This window comes from Pecten maximus, chromosome 16 (genome assembly GCF_902652985.1).
Source record: "Pecten maximus chromosome 16, xPecMax1.1, whole genome shotgun sequence".
In the NCBI taxonomy this organism is placed as follows: Eukaryota; Metazoa; Mollusca; class Bivalvia; order Pectinida; family Pectinidae; genus Pecten; species Pecten maximus.
Window position 1 is genome coordinate 34,281,560 of NC_047030.1, and position 22,131 is coordinate 34,303,690.

At 39.8% G+C, this 22,131-nt stretch overlaps 1 long non-coding RNA gene across 1 annotated transcript; it reads left to right on the top strand.

Moving 5' to 3' along the window:
* The first annotated feature begins 1,416 nt into the window (after positions 1-1,416).
* Positions 1,417-21,775, top strand: LOC117314807. Its single transcript, XR_004529606.1, has 3 exons — positions 1,417-1,584; positions 21,368-21,425; positions 21,746-21,775. It is a non-coding gene; the product is annotated as an uncharacterized LOC117314807 (long non-coding RNA).
* Positions 21,776-22,131: the final 356 nt, after the last annotated feature.

A 22,131-nucleotide genomic window follows, 5' to 3' on the forward strand; every position in this document is an offset into this window, starting at 1 on the left:
AAGTCCGACGTGTTTTACTCAAAGTGGACTTACCAACGTTTACACTTCGGTAGATGTCAATCTGTTGCGTAGGAATACATTTACGAGAATGAGAGATCTGGGACTCAATTCGGTACACATACACAATTACGCTTTATTCTAATTGTGTTTTTTCAGGTTTTTTTAGAATTGATATTTCATAAACTATCATGCAAATCAAAATGAATGTGAAATGTCATCTTCGCTGACCAATGATTACGATCCGGTACCTTTCCGAAAATTAGAGTATCCTATTGAATACATTTGGCAAGCGAATATATATGATAACATTAACTGACGAGAATTACACACATAGCTCGTATATAAGGAAGACAACTTGATGACTCGTGCCTGACCGGGCCTCATACTCACGATCTACGGCACCCAATCGCCTAGCCAGAAATACCCACAGCTTATACCGCTACGCCACATGAACGTTTCAATGACGCAGTGATAGTCGGCCCGATATCCTGACACGATCAGAGTGACAAACCTATTCGCAATGTATTTAAATACACGGACGCGAATTGTACACATATGATTATAATAAATATTCATAACAGTACAACTACGACAGAGAATTCAAATCTTTAACTTCGGATCAACAACACATATATAGTGTATATGATAATTGTGCTAATTATTTGATATATAACATAATAACACAATTGACGAAAGAAGACAACTTTGTGACTCGTGCCTTTTCTTGCTTTGTTTGCACAATCCATCACTTTTGTATAAAATAACGATGACTTTTAAATCAAGATATATTTCCTACGCTGACCTCCGACTAGCTTTAGCCTGATCTCCGCCTACATACTTGTCAGATAAGGTATTTTCCATATCGCACGCCTAATTTAACATACTCCTCTCCCGATTAACCGTAGTCTTAGCCCCGCCTTCATAGCTGTCACTCAAAGCATTTCTCGTTCGTATACCCGGCTAAAAGACTTATTTACCAACTGTTGTGCTCGACTGACACCAATACACTTTACCTGACAAACATTAGGCTGCCGAACTGCCAAAGGTCTGATGTCCTTATAGCAGATACTTGACGGCAGTGCGCGTCATTTGAAATATCTGTAAAACATACAGTTTACACCATACCAGTAGGAATCAAAACAGAAACTTTATTACTACAAATGTTGACATTGTCTAATGATTTTATACACTGTACATATAAGGCAGTGTTTAGTTTCGTCTTTTCTTGCTAATCGACCACATGCATTGATGTTTAGCATAAAAATAGCTGGAATAATCTTATTGGACAAAAACAGTCCTTCCTGGTCCTGTTTTAGCGAATGAAATGTGAGCATGTATGTATAAGTATTCGCGTATTCTTAACTAGAGAAACATATTGAATTGCTTTCATTGCTTTACGTAAGGTTTTAATTTTCAGTTTTACTTGTGTATGCTACGACTAACGTGTCATACCACTTGTGTGTAGTGATTAAATCGCAAACCGAAGTTGGTAAAAACTTTATATAGTCGCAACCAGGTAGTGAAAGCAAACAGCAGTGGTAATACTTAAATTCTGGGAATAAGGATAGAACGAAGGAATAACAGGTAAGAATTTTAGATTTTAATTATCTTTCTACTCTCTCTTATTTAAGACAAAACATTTCATTTCATCCAACATATACACAAATGTAAGCTGCTTCTGCTTATAGTCATTTTCAAGTGGTTTCTGTACATCAATTCGAGACGAATACTTCTGAACTATTAATACGTACAATATCAAATTAAAAAGCAAAGAGTGATATATTCCATAGTTAAGGCAGTGTGCTAAAATGCATCTATTTCAGTGGTCTATAATCAGATTAATTTACATATTTGGTTATAGTAGATGAGTTATGGTTTTTTTTTTATGTTGCTTCAGTTACCTAAAGGCTACAATGTGATTCAGAAAGTTGGACATCTCTAAACACCAATTATTATGAACATATCATACATTATCAATAGGCAAACAATGCTGTTCTCGCACAGCTATCGATATTATATTCCATGCCCTCTCACAGGAAGGCTCACCGTCCAGTGTTCTACTTTTCCTTTAATATTGTATAATTAATTTTTCTTTGTTTTCATGGTAAATACTCAAATGTGATTGGTCGAAAAATTATTTTCATTCTTTTATGAAAGAAATTACGAGAATGGCGCGAATTGACGTTGCGTATTGATTTGAGAAAAATAATCCAAATTAAACCAGTAAAATTGTACATAAAACATGTTTTAAATTAGAAAATCATTTTCAAAAATTAATTATAAGCATTGATGTCAATTATTTTTCAGTTTCATCGGGGTATGAAACAAATTTTGTTCGCAAACTTCTGTGAGAATCCGCTACGCGGATTCATACAGTTTGCATACGTGGATTCATACAGTTTGCAAACAAAATTTGTTTCATACCCCGATGAAATTTTAAAAAACTGACATCAATACTTAAACAAAAAATAATAATATAAGAAGACTTCTCAAAACAAAAAGAGAAGAATTAGATACAGTTGTGCAAAAGTGAATTATACCACAAAATAAGCTGTTCCGTCCTTCTAGGTCTCGCCAGTGATGCTAAGGACCTAGAATGTTGACGATAGGAAGCGAGCAAAAACAGGAAATTCCAAATTCTGATTAGGGATTTGCAAAGACCTATTATTAAATACGTTCATTATTTTCAATACATTTCATTATTTTAAATATTCAATTTTCAAAAGCATTAAGTAATTAAACGTGTCACTTTTTGAAGGAAAAACGTGACGAGCAGATTACGATTAACTTTCGGGACTAAACAAAAAATAGGCACCTTTCAAACAAAATCAGGAATTATAAACAGAAAAAGAAAACAAAAATTCCGACAGGGTTTGGAATTCAAACTAAAGTTATTTTGCATTTTTTAAGAACGAAATATTCGAAAAAAGTGCGGGTGGTACAGCGAGTTCATCCATTGGCAGTAGAATAGAGCACCCTGAGGAGGTCATACTTAAGTTATCACAACCATTAGTAGGACGTTGAACAATACAAACAAAGCAAAAAACTTATTTAATCAATATTTGATGCATATTAAGTATAGACTATAATGACTATATGGCGTAATATTTTGTTAAATCAGACGACGTCTTAGCAATGATAAAGGAGGATTAAGAGGATATGGTCCATTTAAATTTAACAGTTTAAATTTATTCATTTGAACATATTAAAATGGTTAGTTTTATACGAGTAAGAAAACATTCTACTGAATCAGGTGTGATGCTTTTCGACATTTCAATGACAGAAAGGTTTCAAAATGTCGATTTCGAATAAGTTCTTCAACAATTTTTTTTAACTTCTAGATAATTATTAGTTATTGTATCAATAGTTTCTACTTTTCTGAGGATGACACTAGCATTTCATTTGGTCACAGCAATAAAAAAAAGATAGAGACGAAATAGGATACATTACACTGGGAAATATTCATAAATGTATTTTTGCACTGTGTACATTTTATACCGGCGTCTCCGCACCACACTACAGCTATATAAGAACCCATGTGATCATTGAGATCTATTGGCCAATTTCTTTATTACATAGTACATTCAGGGGCCATTTTGAAATGCCGTGAGAGCAACATCTTATAGCAAAATACCAAGGACCGCGTGGTTCTATTGACATTTCCCCCCGCAAATACAATTAAGATGAAAATAGATTTTATTTTACCTAATATGTTTACAGGTATACAATATGACAATATACCCTTATTTGGTTAAATGATACGCGCCTTTGCTTTTGGTTATTGTTTGAACCACACACGAAGTCTTTTTTCTATAAATGTCATTCATCTTGAAATATACCTAAAATGGCAATGAAATAAATTAATTCCTTAGGAGTGTCAAGGGAAAAAAGATAAACGAAGAAATTTTAGATAGATAGATGTTTATTTTAAATATCTATATAGGTTATTAATTGATAACTTAAAAAAGTATGTACACCTTTTTCGTTCAAATGACAGCTGTAAATCGTTCATATAATTAGGTATGAATTAAAAATCGACATCCGTCGAAAACATGTAGGTACTTAACGCTCTCATGGAATCCCTCCAGGGAGATAAAACTTTCGTTATTTTTTGCGCTGTGTTGTGTGAAATACCAACAGGGTTTCCATTTATGAATTGTGGCCGTCTGGTAGAGTTAATTAATAAAATAAATTCAACAAAAAATAAGCTGTCAATTAAATTTGTGATGACAAACATTTTACAATCTAAAGATCTGTCTATACAAGAGACAATTATACTTCCCTTCAAGGTCGCAGTCGCATCTTTCCAACCGTCATTCGTTGCGTGTTTAGCAGTAATAACAAAAAATGAAGGTAAGTAAAATCCCTCAGTGATAGTTAAAATACTAAGAAAAACGTTTCGTGATATTTTGGAGCGCTGTGAAGTTATTATTAAGTTTGTTCAACGATTACAGTCAAGTCAGATCCGATAAAAGATTCTCTATTTAACGGTGTTAAATGAGACATGTTTTGAAACTGATAAAGTAAAACGTGGTTTACAGTTTTAACCAAAATCAGTGGCGTATTAAAAACATTCATTATTAAAGACCATAACTGTTGACATGTAATTTGTTAAGCTGTTTGTAAATTTCAACAAAACGTAAGAAAAATGCACGTTTCAGGGGGACATAATTAACTCATTTGTATCCCATATATTACACAAACTTGCCATGTCGTTTTGCTCACAAGTGTCTAAAGCACAAAATAGGAGCATTGGTTTGACCAGCTTTGACGTTATTATATGTATAAACGCTGTTTTTATTTTGACCTTGAATTGCAAATGGCGGTCGTGAACGATATCACACAAATATGGCATATAAGGAGGTATTTAAAACATCAAAAATGCTCTTATTAGACAATATAAAGTATTCTTGAAGTGGCAAGAAGACTGCTTTTATGAAAAAATGTTCAACCGTTGAGTTTGAGGTAAAATATGCCTATTTCTGAAAAAGGCTGCAAACTCATCATTTTAACAATTGACATTCAAATGTTCATGTTACTTTGATGAGATGTCTTAAAAGTACGATATAGGAGTTTTGTTATTAACTGAAATGCCTCCTTTAAGCCATATTTGTGTAATATTATTTTCAGCCGCCATTTGCATTTCAAGGTCAAAACAAAATAAGTGTTTATACGTACATACAGTAAAATCCGGTCAAACAAATGCTCCTACCCTGTGCTATAGACACTTGTGAACATAACAGCATGGCTATTTTTCAGGTTTGATCATTTGCGTGACTTAGAATTATTCCATGCCAAATCTTACCACAAAGTTACTCTACAGAAGAAACTGGTAGCATCTATAGCATATTATTGGTGATTGTAAGAAGCTACATGTCCAAACAAATATTTTGGTATATTACATGATATTTTTTGTGCAAATCTTAAGGTATTTATTCGTGTTTGAAATTCAACACTATTCTGCTATATAGATGACCCTTAAAATAAGATAAACACCTCAAACCAAATATGAACAGGTTAAATTAAAATACGTAGCCCGTCAAATATACAGACACAAAGTCCCCAGGTGACTTCATATATTATGTAAAATATATTTATTAGCCGTAAATATGATTGAAAGGGAAGCCTTATTAATTTCTCGCAGGGAGACACATTTTGTTCCGGGGCCTGCACATCTTTCAAAGCCAATTGTTTTCCTCTATACACCACGTCTTTTAAATCTGATCAAATTATCAATTGTAAATTCTAGACCAAGCTGGTCTTTCACAAAAGATGAACACTTCCACTTCTGTATATAGTCAATTATGCAAAATCTAGACAAGTTGTTTCTTACATTTGCAAGGACGGCAGGAGACGAAATTCCGAGAGAAGTCGAAACGAGAAAAAAATGTCAGGGGGAGCACCGAGCACTTGACCTTCATTCAAGGTCACATGGGGTCAAAAAGGCTATAATCTTCCAACCACTTCTTCTCAATAACCAAGAGGCCCAGGGACTTGATATTCGGCCTGTGGCATGCTTGGATGAAGTGCTACCAAGTTTGTTCAAATAAATGACCTTGACCTCCATTCAAGGTCACATGGGTGAAATAGGCTATAATCTTCAAACAACTTCTTCTAAATAACCAAGAGGCCCAGGGACTTGATATTGGGCCTGTAGCATGCTGGGGTGAAGGGCTACCAAGTTTGTTCAAATAAATGACCTAGACCTTCATTCAACGTCGCATGGGTCAAATAGGCTATAATCTTCCAACGACTTCTTCTCAATAACCAAGAGGCCCAGGGACTTGGTATGTGGCCTGTAGCATGCTGGGAGAGAGCGCTACCAAGTTTGCTCATACAAATGACCTTGACCTTCATTCTAGGTCACATGGGTCGAATAGGCTCTGATCTTCAAACAACTTCTCGTTAATAACCAAGATGTCTAGGAACTTGATATTGGGTCTGTAGCATGCTGGGGTGAAGGGCTACCAAGTTTGTTCAAATAAATGACCTTGATCTTCATTCAACGTCGCATGGGTCAAAAAGGCTGTAATCTTCAAACGACTTCTTCTCAATAACCAAGAGGCCCAGGGACTTGATATTCGGCCTGTGGCATGCTTGGATGAAGTGCTACCAAGTTTGTTCAAATAAATGACCTTGATCTCTATTCAAAGTCACATGGGTGAAATAGGCTATAATCTTCCAACGACATCTTCTCAATAACCAAGATGCCAGGGACTTGATATGTGGCCTGTAGCATGCTGGGGTGAAGGGCTACCAAGTTTGTTCAAATAAATGACCTTGACCTTCATTCAAGGTCACATGGGTCAAAAAGGCTATAATCTTCCAACGACTTCTTCTCAATAACCAAGGGGCCCAGGGACTTGATATGTGGCCTGTAGCATGCTGGGAGGAAGCGCTACCAAGTTTGTTCAAATAAATCCCCTTGACCTTCATTCAAGGTCACATGGGTCAGAAAGGCTATAATCTTCCAACGACTTCTTCTCAATAACCAAGAGGCCAAGGGACTTGATATTCGGCCTGTAGCATGCTGGGATGAAGTGCTACCAAGTTTGTTCAAATAAATGACCTTGACCTTCATTTAAGGTCACATGGGTCAAATAGGCTATAATTTTCAAACAACTTCTTCTCAATAACCAAGAGGCCCTGGGACTTGATATGTGGCCTGTAGTATGCTGGAGTGAAGGGCTACCAACTTTGTTCAAATAAATGACCTAGACCTTCATTCAACGTCGCATGGGTCAAAAAGGCTATAGTCTTCCAACGACTTCTTCTCAATAACCAAGAGGCCCAGGGACTTGGTATGTGGCCTGTAGCATGCTGGGAGAAAGCGCTACCAAGTTTGCTCATATAAATGACCTTGACCTTCATTCAAGGTCACATGGGTCGAATAGGCTCTGATCTTCAAACAACTTCTCGTTAATAACCAAGATGTCTAGGAACTTGATATTGGGTCTGTAGCATGCTGGGGTGAAGGGCTACCAAGTTTGTTCAAATAAATGACCTTGATCTTCATTCAACGTCGCATGGGTCAAAAAGGCTGTAATCTTCAAACGACTTCTTCTCAATAACCAAGAGGCCCAGGGACTTGATATTCGGCCTGTGGCATGCTTGGATGAAGTGCTACCAAGTTTGTTCAAATAAATGACCTTGACCTCCATTCAAGGTCACATGGGTGAAATAGGCTATAATCTTCAAACAACTTCTTCTAAATAACCAAGAGGCCCAGGGACTTGATATTGGGCCTGTAGCATGCTGGGAGGAAGCGCTACCAAGTTTGTTCAAATAAATCCCCTTGACCTTCATTCAAGGTCACATGGGTCAAAAAGGCTATAATCTTCCAACGACTTCTTCTCAATAACCAAGAGGACCAGAGACTTGATATTCGGCCTGTGGCATGCTGGGATGACGTGCTACCAAGTTTGTTCAAATAAATGACCTTGACCTTCATTCAAGGTCACATGGGTCAAAAAGGCTATAATCTTCCAACGACTTCTTCTCAATAACCAAGAGGCCCAGGGACTTGATATGTGGCCTGTAGCATGCTGGGAGGAAGCGCTACCAAGTTTGTTCAAATAAATCCCCTTGACCTTCATTCAAGGTCACATGGGTCAAAAAGGCTATAATCTTCCAACGACTTCTTCTCAATAACCAAGAGTACCAGAGACTTGATATTCGGCCTGTGGCATGCTGGGATGAATTGCTACCAAGTTTGTTCAAATAAATGACCTTGACCTTCATTCAAGGTCACATGGGTCAAATAGGCTATAATTTTCAAACAACTTCTTCTCAATAACAAAGAGGCCCAGGGACTTGATGTTGGGCCTGTAGCATGCTGGGAGGAAGTGCTACCAAGTTTGTTCAAATAAATTACCTTGACCTTCATTCCAGGTCACATGGGTCAAAAAGGCTATAATCTTCCAACGACTTCTTCTCAATAACCAAGAGGCCCAGGAACTTGATATTTGGCCTGTAGCATGCTGGGATGAAGGGCTACTAAGTTTGTTCAAATAATGACCTTCACCTTCATTCAAGGTCACATGGGTCGAATAGGCTCTAATCTTCAAACAACTTCTCGTTAATAACCAAGATGTCTAGGAACTTGATATTGGGTCTGTAGCATGCTGGGGTGAAGGGCTACCAAGTTTGTTCAAATAAATGACCTTGATCTTCATTCAACGTCGCATGGGTCAAAAAGGCTGTAATCTTCAAACGACTTCTTCTCAATAACCAAGAGGCCCAGGGACTTGATATTCGGCCTGTGGCATGCTTGGATGAAGTGCTACCAAGTTTGTTCAAATAAATGACCTTGACCTCCATTCAAGGTCACATGGGTGAAATAGGCTATAATCTTCAAACAACTTCTTCTAAATAACCAAGAGGCCAAGGGACTTGATATTGGGCCTGTAGCATGCTGGGGTGAAGGGCTACCAAGTTTGTTCAAATAAATGACCTTGATCTTCATTCAAAGTCACATGGGTGAAATAGGCTATAATCTTCCAACGACATCTTCTCAATAACCAAGATGCCCAGGGACTTGATATGTGGCCTGTAGCATGCTGGGAGGAAGCGCTACCAAGTTTGTTCAAATAAATGACCTTGACCTTCATTCAAGGTCACATGGGTCAAAAAGGCTATAATCTTCCAACGACTTCTTCTCAATAACCAAGAGGCCCAGGGACTTGATATGTGGCCTGTAGCATGCTGGGAGGAAGCGCTACCAAGTTTGTTCAAATAAATCCCCTTGACCTTCATTCAAGGTCACATGGGTCAAAAAGGCTATAATCTTCCAACGACTTCTTCTCAATAACCAAGAGTACCAGAGACTTGATATTCGGCCTGTGGCATGCTGGGATGAATTGCTACCAAGTTTGTTCAAATAAATGACCTTGACCTTCATTCAAGGTCACATGGGTCAAATAGGCTATAATTTTCAAACAACTTCTTCTCAATAACAAAGAGGCCCAGGGACTTGATGTTGGGCCTGTAGCATGCTGGGAGGAAGTGCTACCAAGTTTGTTCAAATAAATTACCTTGACCTTCATTCCAGGTCACATGGGTCAAAAAGGCTATAATCTTCCAACGACTTCTTCTCAATAACCAAGAGGCCCAGGAACTTGATATTTGGCCTGTAGCATGCTGGGATGAAGGGCTACTAAGTTTGTTCAAATAATGACCTTCACCTTCATTCAAGGTCACATGGGTCGAATAGGCTCTAATCTTCAAACAACTTCTCGTTAATAACCAAGATGTCTAGGAACTTGATATTGGGTCTGTAGCATGCTGGGGTGAAGGGCTACAAAGTTTGTTCAAATAAATGACCTTGATCTTCATTCAACGTCGCATGGGTCAAAAAGGCTGTAATCTTCAAACGACTTCTTCTCAATAACCAAGAGGCCCAGGGACTTGATATTCGGCCTGTGGCATGCTTGGATGAAGTGCTACCAAGTTTGTTCAAATAAATGACCTTGACCTCCATTCAAGGTCACATGGGTGAAATAGGCTATAATCTTCAAACAACTTCTTCTAAATAACCAAGAGGCCAAGGGACTTGATATTGGGCCTGTAGCATGCTGGGGTGAAGGGCTACCAAGTTTGTTCAAATAAATGACCTTGATCTTCATTCAAAGTCACATGGGTGAAATAGGCTATAATCTTCCAACGACATCTTCTCAATAACCAAGATGCCCAGGGACTTGATATGTGGCCTGTAGCATGCTGGGAGGAAGCGCTACCAAGTTTGTTCAAATAAATGACCTTGACCTTCATTCAAGGTCACATGGGTCAAAAAGGCTATAATCTTCCAACGACTTCTTCTCAATAACCAAGAGGCCAAGGGACTTGATATTCGGCCTGTGGCATGCTGGGATGAAGTGCTACCAAGTTTGTTCAAATAAATGACCTTGACCTCCATTCAAGGTCACATGGGTCAAATAGGCTATAATTTTCAAATAACTTCTCAATAACCAAGAGGCCCAGGGACTTGATATGGGCCTGTGGCATGCTGGGGTGAAGGGCTACCAAGTTGTAGTTCAAAATAAATGACCTTGACCTTCATTCAAGGTCACATGGGTCAAAAAGGCTATAATCTTTCCACGACTTCTTCTCAATAACCAAGGGGGCCCAGGGGACTTGATATGTGCCTGTAGCATGCTGGGAGGAAGCGCTACCAAGTTTTGTTCAAGAAAATGACCTAGACCTTCATTCAACGTCGCATGGGTCAAAAAGGCTATAATCTTCCAACGACTTCTTCTCAATAACCAAGAGTACCAGAGACTTGATATTCGGCCTGTGGCATGCTGGGATGAATTGCTACCAAGTTTGTTCAAATAAATGACCTTGACCTTCATTCAAGGTCACATGGGTCAAATAGGCTATAATTTTCAAACAACTTTTCTTCTCAATAACAAAGAGGCCCAGGGACTTGATGTTGGCCTGTAGCATGCTGTGAGGAAGTGCTACCAGTTTGTTCAAATAAATTACCTTGACCTTCATTCCAGGTCACATGGGTCAAAAAGGCTATAATCTTCCAACGACTTCTTCTCAATAACCAAGAGGCCCAGGAACTTGATATTTGGCCTGTAGCATGCTGGGATGAAGGGCTACTAAGTTTGTTCAAATAATGACCTTCACCTTCATTCAAGGTCACATGGGTCGAATAGGCTCTAATCTTCAAACAACTTCTCGTTAATAACCAAGATGTCTAGGAACTTGATATTGGGTCTGTAGCATGCTGGGGTGAAGGGCTACAAGTTTGTTCAAATAAATGACCTTGATCTTCATTCAACGTCGCATGGGTCAAAAAGGCTGTAATCTTCAAACGACTTCTTCTCAATAACCAAGAGGCCCAGGGACTTGATATTCGGCCTGTGGCATGCTTGGATGAAGTGCTACCAAGTTTGTTCAAATAAATGACCTTGACCTCCATTCAAGGTCACATGGGTGAAATAGGCTATAATCTTCAAACAACTTCTTCTAAATAACCAAGAGGCCAAGGGACTTGATATTGGGCCTGTAGCATGCTGGGGTGAAGGGCTACCAAGTTTGTTCAAATAAATGACCTTGATCTTCATTCAAAGTCACATGGGTGAAATAGGCTATAATCTTCCAACGACATCTTCTCAATAACCAAGATGCCCAGGGACTTGATATGTGGCCTGTAGCATGCTGGGAGGAAGCGCTACCAAGTTTGTTCAAATAAATGACCTTGACCTTCATTCAAGGTCACATGGGTCAAAAAGGCTATAATCTTCCAACGACTTCTTCTCAATAACCAAGAGGCCAAGGGACTTGATATTCGGCCTGTGGCATGCTGGGATGAAGTGCTACCAAGTTTGTTCAAATAAATGACCTTGACCTCCATTCAAGGTCACATGGGTCAAATAGGCTATAATTTTCAAATAACTTCTTCTCAATAACCAAGAGGCCCAGGGACTTGATATGTGGCCTGTGGCATGCTGGGGTGAAGGGCTACCAAGTTTGTTCAAATAAATGACCTTGACCTTCATTCAAGGTCACATGGGTCAAAAAGGCTATAATCTTCCAACGACTTCTTCTCAATAACCAAGGGGCCCAGGGACTTGATATGTGGCCTGTAGCATGCTGGGAGGAAGCGCTACCAAGTTTGTTCAAATAAATTACCTTGACCTTCATTCACAGGTCACATGGGTCAAAAAGGCTATAAGTCTTCCAACGACTTCTTCTCAATAACCAAGAGGCCCAGGAACTTGATATTGGCCTGTAGCATGCTGGGATGAAGGGCTACTAAGTTTGTTCAAATAATGACCTTCACCTTCATTCAAGGTCACATGGGTCGAATAGGCTCTAATCTTCAAACAACTTCTCGTTAATAACCAAGATGTCTAGGAACTTGATATTGGGTCTGTAGCATGCTGGGGTGAAGGGCTACAAAGTTTGTTCAAATAAATGACCTTGATCTTCATTCAACGTCGCATGGGTCAAAAAGGCTGTAATCTTCAAACGACTTCTTCTCAATAACCAAGAGGCCCAGGGACTTGATATTCGGCCTGTGGCATGCTTGGATGAAGTGCTACCAAGTTTGTTTCAAATAAATGACCTTGACCTCCATTCAAGGTCACATGGGTGAAATAGGCTATAATCTTCAAACAACTTCTTCTAAATAACCAAGAGGCCAAGGGACTTGATATTGGGCCTGTAGCATGCTGGGGTGAAGGGCTACCAAGTTTGTTCAAATAAATGACCTTGATCTTCATTCAACGTCAGCATGGGTGAAATAGGCTGTAATCTTCAAACGACATTCTTCTCAATAACCAAGAGGCCCAGGGACTTGATATGTCGGCCTGTGGCATGCTGGGAGGAAGTGCTACCAAGTTTGTTCAAATAAATGACCTTGACCTCATTCAAGGTCACATGGGTGAAATAGGCTATAATCTTCAAACAACTTCTTCTAAATAACCAAGAGGGCCAAGGGACTTGATATTCGGCCTGTGGCATGCTGGGATGAAGTGCTACCAAGTTTGTTCAAATAAATGACCTTGACCTTCATTCAAGGTCACATGGGTCAAATAGGCTATAATTTTCAAATAACTCTTCTCAATAACCAAGAGGCCCAGGGACTTGATATGTGGCCTGTAGCATGCTGGGAGGAAGGGCTACCAAGTTTGTTCAAATAAATTACCTTGACCTTCATTCAAGGTCACATGGGTCAAAAAGGCTATAATCTTCCAACGACTTCTTCTCAATAACCAAGAGGCCCAGGGACTTTATATATGTGGCCTGTAGCATGCTGGGAGGAAGCGCTACCAAGTTTGTTCAAATAAATGACCTAGACCTTCATTCAACGTCGCATGGGTCAAAAAGGCTATAATCTTCCAACGACTTCTTCTCAATAACCAAGAGTACCAGAGACTTGATATTCGGCCTGTGGCATGCTGGGATGAATTGCTACCAAGTTTGTTCAAATAAATGACCTTGACCTTCATTCAAGGTCACATGGGTCAAATAGGCTATAATCTTCAAACAACTTCTTCTCAATAACCAAGAGGCCCAGGGACTTGATAGTTGGGCCTGTAGCATGCTGGGAGGAAGTGCTACCAAGTTTGTTCAAATAAATGACCTTGACCTTCATTCAACGGTCACATGGGTCAAAAAGGCTATAATCTTCCAACGACTTCTTCTCAATAACCAAGAGGCCCAGGAACTTGATATTTGGCCTGTAGCATGCTGGGATGAAGGGCTACTAAGTTTGTTCAAATAATGACCTTCACCTTCATTCAAGGTCACATGGGTCGAATAGGCTCTAATCTTCAAACAACTTCTCGTTAATAACCAAGATGTCTAGGAACTTGATATTGGGTCTGTAGCATGCTGGGGTGAAGGGCTACCAAGTTTGTTCAAATAAATGACCTTGATCTTCATTCAACGTCGCATGGGTCAAAAAGGCTGTAATCTTCAAACGACTTCTTCTCAATAACCAAGAGGCCCAGGGACTTGATATTCGGCCTGTGGCATGCTGTGATGAAGTGCTACCAAGTTTGTTCAAATAAATGACCTTGACCTCCATTCAAGGTCACATGGGTGAAATAGGCTATAATCTTCAAACAACTTCTTCTAAATAACCAAGAGGCCAGGGACTTGATATTGGGCCTGTAGCATGCTGGGGTGAAGGGCTACCAAGTTGTTCAAATAAATGACCTTGATCTTCATTCAAGGTCACATGGGTGAAATAGGCTATAATCTTCCAACAACTTCTTCTCTAATAACCAAGAGGCCCAGGGACTTGATATGTGGCCTGTAGCATGCTGGGATGAAGGCGCTACCAAGTTTGTTCAAATAAATGACCTTGACCTTCATTCAAGGTCACATGGGTCAAAAAGGCTATAATCTTCCAACGACTTCTTCTCAATAACCAAGAGGCCCAGGGACTTGATATTCGGCCTGTGGCATGCTGGGATGAAGTGCTACCAAGTTTGTTCAAATAAATGACCTTGACCTTCATTCAAGGTCACATGGGTCAAATAGGCTATAATTTTCAAACGAACTTCTTCTCAATAACCAAGAGGCCCAGGGACTTGATATTGGCCTGTGGCATGCTGGGGATGAAGGGCTACCAAGTTTGTTCAAATAAATGACCTTGACCTTCATTCAAGGTCACATGGGTCAAATAGGCTATAATCTTCAACGACTTCTTCTCAATAACCAAGAGGCCCAGGGACTTGATATGTGGCCTGTAGCATGCTGGGAGGAAGCGCTACCAAGTTTGTTCAAATAAATGACCTTGACCTTCATTCAAGGTCACATGGGTCAAAAAGGCTATAATCTTCCAACGACTTCTTCTCAATAACCAAGAGGCCCAGGAACTTGATATTTGGCCTGTAGCATGCTGGGATGAAGGGCTACTAAGTTTGTTCAAATAAATGACCTTCGACCTTCATTCAAGGTCAAATGGGTCGAATAGGCTCTAATCTTCAAACAACTTCTCGTTAATAACCAAGATGTCTAGGAACTTGATATTGGGTCTGTAGCATGCTGGGGTGAAGGGCTACCAAGTTTGTTCAAATAAATGACCTTGACCTTCATTCAACGTCGCATGGGTAAAAAAGGCTGTAATCTTCAAACGACTTCTTCTCAATAACCAAGAGGCCCAGGGACTTGATATTCGGCCTGTTGCATGCTGTGATAATGCTACCAAGTTTGTTTAAATAAATGACCTTGACCTCCATTCAAGGTCACATGGGTGAAATAGGCTATATCTTCAAACAACTTCTTCTAAATAACCAAGAGGCCAAGGGACTTGATATTGGCCTGTAGCATGCTGGGGTGAAGGGCTACCAAGTTTGTTCAAATAAATGACCTTGATCTTCATTCAAGGTCACATGGGTGAAATAGGCTATAATCTTCAAACGACATCTTCTCAATAACCAAGATGCCCAGGGACTTGATATGTGGCCTGTAGCATGCTGGGAGGAAGCGCTACCAAGTTTGTTCAAATAAATGACCTTGACCTTCATTCAAGGTCACATGGGTCAAAAAGGCTATAATCTTCCAACGACTTCTTCTCAATAACCAAGAGGCCAAGGGACTTGATATTCGGCCTGTGGCATGCTGGGATGAAGTGCTACCAAGTTTGTTCAAATAAATGACCTTGACCTCCATTCAAGGTCACATGGGTCAAATAGGCTATAATTTTCAAATAACTTCTTCTCAATAACCAAGAGGCCCAGGGACTTGATATGTGGCCTGTGGCATGCTGGGGTGAAGGGCTACCAAGTTTGTTCAAATAAATGACCTTGACCTTCATTCAAGGTCACATGGGTCAAAAAGGCTATAATCTTCCAACGACTTCTTCTCAATAACCAAGGGGCCCAGGGACTTGATATGTGGCCTGTAGCATGCTGGGAGGAAGCGCTACCAAGTTTGTTCAAATAAATGACCTAGACCTTCATTCAACGTCACATGGGTCAAAAAGGCTATAGTCTTCCAACGACTTCTTCTCAATAACCAAGAGGCCCAGGAACTTGATATTTGGCCTGTAGCATGCTGGGATGAAGGGCTACTAAGTTTGTTCAAATAAATGACCTTCACCTTCATTCAAGGTCAAATGGGTCGAATAGGCTCTAATCTTCAAACAACTTCTCGTTAATAACCAAGATGTCTAGGAACTTGATATTGGGTCTGTAGCATGCTGGGGTGAAGGGCTACCAAGTTTGTTCAAATAAATGACCTTGACCTTCATTCAACGTCGCATGGGTAAAAAAGGCTGTAATCTTCAAACGACTTCTTCTCAATAACCAAGAGGCCCAGGGACTTGATATTCGGCCTGTTGCATGCTGTGATAATGCTACCAAGTTTGTTTAAATAAATGACCTTGACCTCCATTCAAGGTCACATGGGTGAAATAGGCTTTAATCTTCAAACAACTTCTTCTAAATAACCAAGAGGCCAAGGGACTTGATATTCGGCCTGTGGCATGCTGGGATGAAGTGCTACCAAGTTTGTTCAAATAAATGACCTTGACCTTCATTCAAGGTCACATGGGTCAAATAGGCTATAATTTTCAAATAACTTCTTCTCAATAACCAAGAGGCCCAGGGACTTGATATGTGGCCTGTAGCATACTGGGAGGAAGCGCTACCAAGTTTGTTCAAATAAATGACCTTGACCTTCATTCAAGGTCACATGGGTCAAATAGGCTATAATTTTCAAACAACTTCTTCTCTATAACAAAAAGGCCCAGGGACTTGATGTTGGGCCTGTAGCATGCTGGGATGAAGGGCTACTAAGTTTGTTCAAATAAATGACCTTCACCTTCATTCAAAGTCAAATGGGTCGAATAGGCTCTAATATTCCAACGACTTCTTCTCAATAACCAAGAGGCCCAGAGACTTGATATTCGGCCTGTGGCATGCTGGGATGAAGTGCTACCAAGTTTGTTCAAATAAATGACCTTGACCTTCATTCAAGGTCACATGGGTCAAATAGGCTATAATTTTCAAACAACTTCTTCTCAATAACCAAGAGGCCCAGGGACTTGATGTTGGGCCTGTAGCATGCTGGGGTGAAGGGCTACCAAGTTTTTTTCAAAGAGGCCCAGGAACTTGATATTTGGCCTGTAGCATCCTGGGATGAAGGGCTACTAAGTTTGTTCAAATAATGACCTTCAGCTTCATTCAAGGTCACATGGGTCGAATAGGCTCTAATCTTCAAACAACTTCTCGTTAATAACCAAGATGTCTAGGAACTTGATATTGGGTCTGTAGCATGCTGGGGTGAAGGACTACCAAGTTTGTTCAAATAAATGACCTTGACCTTCATTCAACGTCGCATGGGTCAAAAAGGCTGTAATCTTCCAACGACTTCTTCTCAATAACCAAGAGGCCCAGGGACTTGATATTCGGCCTGTGGCATGCTGTGATAATGCTACCAAGTTTGTTTAAATAAATGACCTTGACCTCCATTCAATGTCACATGGGTGAAATAGGCTTTAATCTTCAAACAACTTCTTCTAAATAACCAAGAGGCCCATGGACTCGATATTGGGCCTGTAGCATGCTGGGGTGAAGGGCTACCAAGTTTGTTCAAATAAATGACCTTGACCTTCATTCAAGGTCACATGGGTGAAATAGGCTATAATCTTCCAACAACTTCTTCTCTATAACCAAGAGGCCCAGGGACTTTATATTGGACCTGTAGCATGCTGGGATGAATGGCTAGCATGTTTGTTCAAATAAATGACCTTGACCTTCATTCAAGGTCAAATGGGTCAAAAAGGCTATAATCTTCCAACCACTTCTTCTCAATAACCAAGAGGCCCAGAGACTTGATATTCGGCCTGTGGCATGCTGGGATGAAGTGCTACCAAGTTTGTTCAAATAAATGACCTTGACCTTCATTCAAGGTCACATGGGTCAAATAGGCTATAATTTTCAAACAACTTCTTCTCAATAACAAAGAGGCCCAGGGACTTGATGTTGGGCCTGTAGCATGCTGGGATGAAGGGCTACTAAGTTTGTTCAAATAAATGACCTTGACCTTCATTCAAGGTCAAATGGGTCGAATAGGCTTTAATCTTCAAACAACTTCTCGTTAATAACCAAGATGTCTAGGAACTTGATATTGGGTCTGTAGCATGCTGGGGTGAAGGACTACCAAGTTTGTTCAAATAAATGACCTTGACCTTCATTCAAGGTCACATGGGTGAAATAGGCTATAATCTTCCAACAACTTCTTCTCTATAACCAAGAGGCCCAGGGACTTGATATTGCGCCTGGAGCATGCTGGTGTGAAGGGCTACCAAGTTTGTTCAAATAAATGACCTTGATCTTCATTCAAAGTCACTTGGGTCAAAAAGGCTATAATCTTCCAACGACATCTTCTTAATAACCAAGATGCCCAGGGACTTGATATGTGGCCTGTAGCATGCTGGGAGGAAGCGCTACCAAGTTTGTTCAAATAAATCACCTTGACCTTCATTCAAGGTCACATAGTCAAAAAGGCTATAATCTTCCAACGACTTCTTCTCAATAACCAAGAGGCCAAGGGACTTGATATTCGGCCTGTGGCATGCTGGGATGAAGTGCTACCAAGTTTGTTCAAATAAATGACCTTGACCTTCATTCAAGGTCACATGGGTCAAATAGGCTATAATTTTCAAATAACTTCTCCTCAATAACCAAGAGGCCCAGGGACTTGATATGTGGCCTGTAGCATACTGGGAGGAAGCGGTACCAAGTTTGTTCAAATAAATGACCTTGACCTTCATTCAAGGTCACATGGGTAAAAAAGGCTATAATCTTCTAACGACTTCTTCTCAATAACCAAGAGGCCCAGGAACTTGATATTTGGCCTGTAGCATGCTGGGATGAAGGGCTACTAAGTTTGTTCAAATAAATGACCTTGACCTTCATTCAAGGTCAAATGGGTCGAATAGGCTCTAATCTTCAAACAACTTCTCGTTAATAACCAAGATGTCTAGGAACTTGATATTGGGTCTGTAGCATGCTGGGGTGAAGGGCTACCAAGTTTGTTCAAATAAATGACCTTGACCTTCATTCAACGTCGCATGGGTAAAAAAGGCTGTAATCTTCCAACGACTTCTTCTCAATAACCAAGAGGCCCAGGGACTTGATATTCGGCCTGTTGCATGCTGTGATAATGCTACCAAGTTTGTTTAAATAAATGACCTTGACCTCCATTCAAGGTCACATGGGTGAAATAGGCTTTAATCTTCAAACAACTTCTTCTAAATAACCAAGAGGCCAAGGGACTTGATATTCGGCCTGTGGCATGCTGGGATGAAGTGCTACCAAGTTTGTTCAAATAAATGACCTTGACCTTCATTCAAGGTCACATGGGTCAAATAGGCTATAATTTTCAAATAACTTCTTCTCAATAACCAAGAGGCCCAGGGACTTGATATGTGGCCTGTAGCATGCTGGGAGGAAGCGCTACCAAGTTTGTTCAAATAAATGACCTTGACCTTCATTCAAGGTCACATGGGTCAAAAAGGCTATAATCTTCCAACGACTTCTTCTCAATAACCAAGAGGCCAAGGGACTTGATATTCGGCCTGTGGCATGCTGGGATGAAGTGCTACCAAGTTTGTTCAAATAAATGACCTTGACCTCCATTCAAGGTCACATGGGTCAAATAGGCTATAATTTTCAAATAACTTCTTCTCAATAACCAAGAGGCCCAGGGACTTGATATGTGGCCTGTGGCATGCTGGGGTGAAGGGCTACCAAGTTTGTTCAAATAAATGACCTTGACCTTCATTCAAGGTCACATGGGTCAAAAAGGCTATAATCTTCCAACGACTTCTTCTCAATAACCAAGGGGCCCAGGGACTTGATATGTGGCCTGTAGCATGCTGGGAGGAAGCGCTACCAAGTTTGTTCAAATAAATGACCTAGACCTTCATTCAACGTCACATGGGTCAAAAAGGCTATAGTCTTCCAACGACTTTTTCTCAATAACCAAGAGGCCCAGGAACTTGATATTTGGCCTGTAGCATGCTGGGATGAAGGGCTACTAAGTTTGTTCAAATAAATGACCTTCACCTTCATTCAAGGTCAAATGGGTCGAATAGGCTCTAATCTTCAAACAACTTCTCGTTAATAACCAAGATGTCTAGGAACTTGATATTGGGTCTGTAGCATGCTGGGGTGAAGGGCTACCAAGTTTGTTCAAATAAATGACCTTGACCTTCATTCAACGTCGCATGGGTAAAAAAGGCTGTAATCTTCAAACGACTTCTTCTCAATAACCAAGAGGCCCAGGGACTTGATATTCGGCCTGTTGCATGCTGGGGTGAAGCGCTACCAAGTTTGTTCAAATTAATGACCTTGACCTTCATTCAAAGTCACATGGGTCAAAAAGGCTATAATCTTCCAACGACTTTTTCTCAATAACCAAGATGCCCAGGGACTTGATATTGTACCTGTAGCATGCTGGGATGAACGGCTACCAAGTTTGTTCAAATAAATGACCTTGACCTTCATTCAAGGTCACATGGGTCAAAAAGGCTATAATCTTCCAACGACCTCTTCTCAATAACCAAGAGGCACAGGGACTTTATATTTGGCCTGTAGCATGCTGGGATGAAGGGCTACCAAGTTTTTTCAAATAAATGACCTTGACCTTCATTCAAGGTCACATGGGTCAAATAGGCTATACTCTTCAAACAACTTCTCCTTAATAACCAAGATGCCTAGGGACTTGATATTGGGTCTGTAACATGCTGGGGTAAAGGGCTACAAAGTTTGTTCTACTGAATGACTTTGACCTTCATTCAAGGTCACATGGGTGAAATAGGCTATAATCTTCGAACGACTTCTTCTCAATAACCAAGAGTCCCAGGGACTTAATAGTGGGCCTGTAGCATGCTGGCGTAAAGGGCTATAAAGCTTGTTCAAATAAATTACCTTGACCTACATTCATGGTCACAGGGGTGAAATCCGCTTAAATCTTAAATAATTTTGCGATAGCCAAGATTCTATGAAACCTGATATTAGGCAAATATTATGCTGGAATGGACTAGAAAATGTATTGATATGAAAAACCAAGCATACACTGATATTTGAATAAAGAGGTAATCAGCATAGTATGTGTAGAAATGACATCAATCAACTTCAAAGTTGGTGTAGAGCCAGATGAGCGATACAGGCCCATTGGGCCTCTTGTTCATCTGACAATTATTTTTGTCGCTAAGGTCCGCGCCTACCCCCTGTGAATCTTTCGAAACCTTATATTGTTAAATTTCCCATTTTTTCAAGTTACTATTTCATTAAAGCATATGAGTGATATAATTGTTATCGTCAAAGAATGACATTATTGAACTCTTCTATACAGTAAAATATACATGTGGCGATTTTTGTTTGCGTTATAGACAGGCACGCATTCCTGAAATATTCTGAAACAAGAATGGCTGATGCATCTGTACATAGGTGAGTATTTTTCAATGTTTCCATGGTAACATAACGCCCCATATTCTGGTGGAAAGCTAATATAAGTTTTGTAATGCCTTTTTGTTGTGAACAATCATAATTTATTACCAAGTCAAATAATGCATGTTAAATTAAATAGAGATTACAAATAATTCTTCTTAACTTCAAATTTTATAGACAAAAATCAAAAACCTGGTACTCGTATCAGTCTATAGGAATGTACTACTTAGTTCTTTGTAAGAAAGACTACATTCTTATGTAATGTAATTCAAATGTAATAAAGTGTTCTCTAATGTTGTCTTTAAAATCTCATGTTATAGCAAAACCAATGAAGACAAGATTCGTGAAGTGTAAGTACTAATGCTAGATTTTAAATATCAAAGTGGTTTGGTTGTATCCATGCGCAAGACAATTTACATGTACCTTAGCGTTCTGGTTATCCTTCCTTAAAATATTCACTGAGGTAGCCACCAGCTACTTCATATATTGGTCACAGCTTAACTAACAACAAAGAAAAAGGGAACAAATTTGAAATAAGGCTAGAGCAAGTTTCAGCTGCATTATTATCTTATACTTACAAAAGTGTGAATAAACAAGAGGCCTGTGGGCGTTATCGCTTACCAGAGTTCTGATATGTATACTGACAGGCGGGTTTTTGGTTTAAACAAGATTGGATACAGTTGACCACTGTGACATTGAAAAAAGG